This window comes from Furipterus horrens, unplaced genomic scaffold (genome assembly GCF_987537825.1).
Source record: "Furipterus horrens unplaced genomic scaffold, mFurHor1.1.pri manual_scaffold_17, whole genome shotgun sequence".
Taxonomy (NCBI): Eukaryota; Metazoa; Chordata; class Mammalia; order Chiroptera; family Furipteridae; genus Furipterus; species Furipterus horrens.
Genome location: NW_028327187.1, coordinates 64,033,622 through 64,041,052, shown reverse-complemented (window position 1 = coordinate 64,041,052; position 7,431 = coordinate 64,033,622). Strand labels below are relative to the sequence as shown.

At 40.6% G+C, this 7,431-nt stretch overlaps 1 pseudogene; it reads left to right on the top strand.

The window, feature by feature from the left end:
* The first annotated feature begins 2,960 nt into the window (after nt 1-2,960).
* On the top strand, nt 2,961-4,961 carry LOC149991134 (melanoma-associated antigen D2 pseudogene; annotated as a pseudogene).
* Nucleotides 4,962-7,431: the final 2,470 nt, after the last annotated feature.

Below are 7,431 nucleotides of genomic sequence, written 5' to 3'. Positions count from 1 at the left end.
GTTGCCAGCAGACCTGCACTATAAGAAATACTAACAGAAATCCTTTAGCCTGAAAGGAAATGGCAACAGAGGGCAGCTCCAGAGCATAGGCTTGAAAAGAAATCTAAAACGATTTATACATTTTTTCCTTCTTTTAAAGTGTTTCAAAGCCCTATGACTATTTGAAGTAAAGCTTATAAAAATGTATTACAGGGTTTATAAAGTTTACAAATTTTATATATCTATATATATCTATATCTATATCTCTCTATCTATCTATCTATATAGTCTGTCCAGAAGGTATCCAGCCATATAATATGAAAAATAGAGATATTTAATGAAGAAGATACAGAAAACATTGTACAAAGGACAATGATGCCTCAGTCCCCTTCAAAGTAGGCACCTTGGGATCTCACACAGTTTTCTCAATCACCATCATCCTTCCCATCATATTGGTGTCTAAATTTCTTCCCTTTCAAAGGTGATTTTAGTTTTGGGAAAAGCTAGAAATTGCAGGGCACCAAATCTGTGTTGTAGAGGGGTTGACTTACCTGGGTGATTTGATATTTCACAAAAAATCTGCATGAGATGTGGTGCATGAGTGGGTGCGAGTTTGTAATGAAGTTCCAAATTACCAGTTGCCCATAGCTGTGGCCTTCTGAATCATCCGAATAGTTTCTGTGGAGGAATGTTCAAGCCTAACACAAAATTTGATGCAGATTTATTGCTCTACTAGCTCAGTAATTTTGAATGTGATGGCCACACAGTACACATGCTTACTCAACGGAGTCTACTGCCCCCACTAGCTAGTACAGTGAAGTCATCATTCATGCATATGCATTCCAGTCCATTTTCTTTGGCTGTCAGGTTACATCAGTGTCATGCAAACTGTTCTCATTATATTAACAGTGGCTTGACTTTTTCTGGACAAACTAATACATCTATAGTTGCATAAAGATGCAAATAGGTTGAAAATTAAAGGATGGAAAATGGTATACAATGCAAAAAGGTGAGCATAAGAAAACTGATATGAGGTTGAATTAGTAAATAAAAAATATTTTCACATGAAAAGTCCAGGACCAGATTGCTTTACTGATGAATTCTAACCTATTGTTTAAGAATTAAGGTCAATGTCTCAAAAAGTCTTTCAAAAATTAGAAAAGGAACAAACATTTCCTAATTCTCTTTAAGATAACAATATCTCCCTTGATATCAAAGTTAGAAAACTATACATCAATATCCTTTATGAATGTGGACACAAAAATCCTTAATGAAATGCTAGCAAACTGTATCTAGCATTACATAAAAGGATTATACATCATCACCAAGTGGGCTTAATCCCAGGCTGCAAAGATAGTTAAACATGTAAAAAGCAATTCATATAATACATCATATAATAGAAAAAAGCACAAAAACCACATGTTCATCTCAGTAGATGCAGGAAAACATTTGACAAATATCCAGCACCTTTTCATGATTCAACACTTAGGAATAGGAGAGAAATTTTTCCATCTCATAAAGGGTATTTGAAAATATCACAGATAACATCATACTTAATGATGAAAGAATGAATTATCACCAACTAAAATCAGGAAGGTGTCATGGAAGTCCATTCTCACCACTTCTATTCAATATTGTACTGGAGGCTCTACCCAGATAAATCCAGTAAGGAAAAGAAATAAAATATACCCGGGTTGGAAAGAAAACACTAAAACTACCTCTATTTTTAAAGAGACACAATTTTGCATATAAAAATGCTGAGGAACCTACAAAAATATATCAGAGTTAATATGTTCAGTAAGGTTACAGAATACAAGATCAATATACAAAAATCAATCGTGTTTTTGTCCATTACCAATAAAATATCTGGAAATTAAATTAAGAATAAAATTCCACACAAAATAGCATTAAAATAATATGGTAAAAAGTGGTGTAAGGTTTGCACATTGAAAACTGAAAAGCATCAGTAAAGTTAACTAAAGAGGACCTAAATTAATGGACAGACATGTTCAGGGATTGGAAGATTTAATATTGTTAAGATGGCAATATTATCTAAATTAATCCTCAGGGTAAGTGGAATCTCTATTAAAATTCCAGCTGTGTCTTTTGAGACATTGACAAGCAGATAGTAAAATTTATTTGGATTTGCAAGAAATCCAGAATAACCAAAACAATAAAGTAGGAGGAATCATACTTCCTTATTTTAAAACTTACTTCACAGCTACAGTAACCAAGACTCTGTGGTACTAGCATAAAGATAGACATATAAATCAATGGAATATAATTGATATTCCAGAAGTAAACCCTCACATATATTGTCAAATAATTTTCACCAAGTGTGCCAAGACAATTCACTTAAAAAATAATATTTTCAAGAAATGGTGCTGTTTCAACTGGATAGCCATGTGTAAGAGTAAAACCAAATTCATATGCAAAAACTTATTTCCCACACATCATATACAAAAAGTTAAGATGGATTAACAACCTAAATGTAAAAATTAAAACTATAAAAGTCTTTGAAGAAAATATACATGTAAATCTGTGTGGCTTTGTTTTAGACAATGGTTTTTTAGATATGACATGAAAAGCACAAACAACAAAAGAAAACAGATAAATCAGATACATCTTCTAAGGAAAACTAACACAAAAGTGAGAAGACAATTCAGAGAATGGTAAATATATTTACAAATCATATATTGGATAAGAGTCTAATAAGCAGCGTATAGAGAGAGCTCTTACAATTCAACAACACAAAAACTAAAAACCCAATTTAAAAAATGACAAAGAACTTGGCAAATGGAAGCATATACTGTGTTCATGGATTGGAAGAATTAACATCATTAAAATATCCACACCACCCAAAGCAATTATAGATTCAACACAATTTCTATTAAAATACCAATGGCATATTTCACAGATCTAGAATACTTCAAAAACATGGAATCAAAAATGACCCCGAGTAGACTTCAAGAGGAACTGAGGGAGGGCAGACGAATCCCGGACTTGCTCGAGGACAAGGCTCAGCTCTTGCCAGGCCAGCTTGAGACATGTCTGACACAAGAGAGATTGGTACGGGTCCAACCCACCTCCAGGCTGAAACTTCAGAAAAGGAAAGTAGTTTGAAGGTGCAGACTGTATTGACAGTGACTGAGAACTTGGAGATCTCGGAGACACCAAAGGCTTCAAAGGCACCAGAGGTTTCAGAAGATGTGAAGGTCTCAAATGCTGCAGGGGTCTCAAAGGCCACAGAGGTCTCAAAGGCCCCAGAAGCTCAGGAGGCAGCTGCCACTAAGGTCTCACCTACCACTAAGCTGACTGATACCCAGGTTTTGACAGCTGAAAAGAAGAGTCCAGCAGCTGACACCAAGATACAGAATGCTGATCCTCAGGCTGTGACAATGCCTGAGACTAAGACCAAAAAGGTTAGCTGTGTGGCTGATACAAAGGTCAATACAAAGGCCGTGGAGACAGAGGCTGCTGCCTCTCAGGCTCCAGCAGATGAACCTGAGCCTGAGGGTGCAGTTGCCCAGACTCAGGAGAATCAGGATACTCAGTCCAAGGTCAAGGCCAAGAAAGCCCAAAAGGTGAAGAATCTAAATGGAGAAGAGGATGGCAGCAGTGATCAGAGTCAGGCTTCTGGGACCACAGGTGGCTGCAGGGTCTCAAAGGCCCTAATGGCCTCAATAACTCGCAAGGCTTCAAGGGGTCCCATAGCCTTTTGGGCGCGTAGAGCATCAAGGACTCGGTTGGCTGCTTGGGTCCGGAGAGCTTTGCTCTCCCTCAGGTCACCTAGAGGCCCATAGGGGCAAGGCTCACTGCAGAGCTGCCAAGCTCCAGTCATCCCAAGAGCCTGAAGCACCACCATCTTGGGATGTAGCCCTCTTGTAAGGGAGGGCAAACGAATTGGTGAAGTACCTGTTGACTAAAGACCAGACAAAGATTCCCATTAAGCGCTCAGACATGCTGAAGGACATCATCAAAGAATACACTGATGTGTACCCAGAAATCATTGAACGAGCAGGCTATTCCTTGGAGAAGGTATTTGGGATCCAATTGAAGGAAATTGATAAGAATGACCACTTGTACATTCTTCTCAGCACCTTGGAACCCACTGATGTAGGCATACTGGGAACAACCAAAGACTCCCCAAAGCTGGGTCTCCTCATGGTGCTTCTTAGCATCATCTTCATGAATGGAAATCGGTCCAGTGAGGCTGTCATCCGGGAGGTGCTGCGCAAGTTGGGGCTGCGCCCTGGGATACACCACTCACTTCTTGGCGGTGTGAAGAAGCTCATTACTAATGAGTTTGTGAAGCAGAAGTACCTTGACTATGCTCGAGTCCCTAATAGCAATCTCCCTGAGTATGAGTTCTTCTGGGGCCTGTGCTCCTACTATGAGACCAGCAAGATGAAAGTCCTCAAGTTTGCCTGCAAGGTACAGAAGAAGGATCCCAAGGAATGGGCAGCTCAGCACCAAGAGGCGATGGAAGCAGATATAAAGGCTGCGGCTGATGCTGCAGCTGAAGCCAAGGCGAGAGCGGAGATTAGAGCTCGAATGAGCATTGGGCTTGGCTCTGAAAATGCTGCTGGGCTCTGCAACTGGGACGAAGCTGATATTGGACCCTGGGCCAAAGCCCAGATCCAGGTGGGAGCTGAAGCTAAAGCCAAAGCCCAAGAGAGTGGTGGTGCCAGCACTGGTGCCAATGCTGGTGCCAGTGCCAGTGGCAGCTTCGGTGCTGGTGCCAGTGCCAGCCTGACCGCCACTCTCACATTTGGGCTCTTTACTGTCCTCAGTGGAGCTGGTGGCAGTGGCAGCAGCAGCAGCAGCTCTGGTGCCTGTGGTTTTTCCTACAAGTGAGATTTCAGATATTGCTAATCCCAGCTGTCTCTCTCTTCATGCCAGGGTGCAGCCTCAGAAACGTACTGCACACAGCACTCTAGGCAGTCACTATCAATCAATCAAAGCTGATACTCTATATTAAATCTATTCGCCATTAAAAAAATGACCCCAAGTAACCTCAGCAATGTTGAGAAAGAAGAACAAAGTAGGAATGGTCACAATACCTGATATCAAACTATACTACAAAGCCAGGGTAATCAAACAGTCTGGTACTGGCATAAGAACAGACACATAGATCAATGGATCAGAGAACCCAGAAATGAACAAATGTTGCTATAGTTAATTAATATTTGAGAAAAGGTCATGAGTATACAATGGAGTAAAAATAGGCTCTTTAATAAACGGGGTTTGGAGAACTGGAATGGTATATGCAAAAAGATGAAACTAGACCACAAACTTACAGCATACACTTGGATAAACTCAAAATGGATAAAAGACTTAAATATAAGTTGTGACACCATTAAAGTCCTAGAGGAAAACACAGGAAGAAAAATTTCAGATATCCCAAGTAGCAATATTTTCACCAATATGTCCCCAAGAGGAAGGGAAATTAAATAAATAAATAAATAAATAAATAAATAAATAAATAAATAAGACTGCATCAAATGAAAAAGCTTCTGCACAGCTAAAGAAACCATCATCAAAATAAAAAGGGAACCAACCATATGGGAAAACATACTTGCCAATGATACCCTGGACAAGGGTTTGACCTCCAAAATATATAAAGAACTCATATGACTCAACACCAGGAAGACAGACACTCCAATTAAAAAATGGGCAAAAGACCTGAATAGATACCTCTCTAAGGAGGACATCCAGAGGTCCCATAGACATATGAAAGAATGCTCAACACCACTAGCCACCAGAGAGACGTAAATTAAAACCACAACGAGACTTCTGGCCAAGATGGAGGCGCAGATAGACATGCTGCTTCTCCCTCCACAACTAAGAAGAAAGACAACTACCTCAAAATGAGAAACAAACAGAAATTCCAGAAAATCAAACTGCATGGAAGTCCAGCAAACAAAGATATAAAGAAGAAATACTAATCCAGACAGGTAGGAAGGGCAGAGCCAGGGCAGAGAGGACACGGAATGGTGGTGGCAGCAGCAGCGGCAGTGGCAGGCTGGCAGAAAGCAGTCACACGTTTCAAAAAGTCAGGAGGGACACCTGGGGAGCATTCCCAGCTCCTCACCAGACTGCGCAGCTCATGGTCCCAGCACTGGAGAAAAGCAACCCTCATTGCTTCTGACTGTGCAAACCAGTGGGGGTTCGGGTGGAGGCAGAAATTGCTGGTCTCTCAGCAGAGTTTGCTTATTTAAAGGGCCCCCACAGTCCTAGAACATCTGCAGACCTATCCACTCTGGGAATGACAGCCAGGGCAATAGCTAGAGAGGTTCCAGTTTCATACAGAAGTGGGAGAAGTGCCAGGAAAAGAGGCAAGTGCTGAGCAAGCAGCAAGTTTCTCCTCAGTCCCCTCCCCCCCGACACAGTGCCACAATGTGGTGAAACATGTTGCCTTGTACTGATGAATACCTAAGGCTCTGCCCCTTACAACATACCAGGTGTGTCAGCTCTATGTAAGACGCAGAGAAAACAAACACAGGAGCCTGTCAAGATGAGGAGACAAAGAAGTATGGCCTAAAACAGGGAATGGATCAAGGTTCCAGTGGGAGAACTAAGTGACGAGGAGATAGCCAACATAACAGATGAGGAGACAGCCAACCTAAGAGATGCAGAATTCAAAACACTGATGGTAAAGATGCTCACAGGCTTGACAGATATGCTTGAGTATGACAAACACATAGGAGAAGAAGTAAAGGCTATGCTAAGTGAAACAAAGGAAAATCCACACAAAACCAATGGTGATGGGAAGAAAACCGGGGTTCAAATCAACAACTTGGAACATAAGGAAGAAAAAAACAGTCAACAAGTACAGAATGAGGAAACAAGAATTGAAAAAAACGAGAAGAGGCTTGGGAACCTTTGGGACAACTTGAAATGTACCAACATCTGAATCATAGAGGTGCCAGAAGGAGAAGAGGAAGAGCAAGAAATTGAAAACGTATATGAAAAAATAATGGAGGAAAGCTTCCCAAATTTTGGAAAGGAAATAGATATACAAGTCCAGGAAGCACAGAGTCCCAGGTGAGCTGGACCCAGAGGGGACCACACCAAGACACATAACGATTAAAATGCCAAAGGTGAAAAATAAAGAGAAAATCCTAAAAGTAGCAAGAGAGAAGCGCAGATTCACCTACAAAGGGGTGCCTATAAGACTATCAGCTGATTTCTCAAAAGACTCTTTGCAGGCAAGAAGGAACTGGCAAGCAGTATTCAAGGTGATGTAAAGCAAGGACCTACAACCTATATTACTCTATCCAGCAAAGCTATCATTTAGAATGGAAGGGCAGATGAAGTGCTTCCCAGACAAGGTCAAGCTAAAAGAGTTCATCACCACCAAGCCATTATGATATGAAATGTCAAAGGGACTTACTTAAGAAAAAGATCAAAATTATAAACACTAAAATTACAATAAACTCACAACTATCA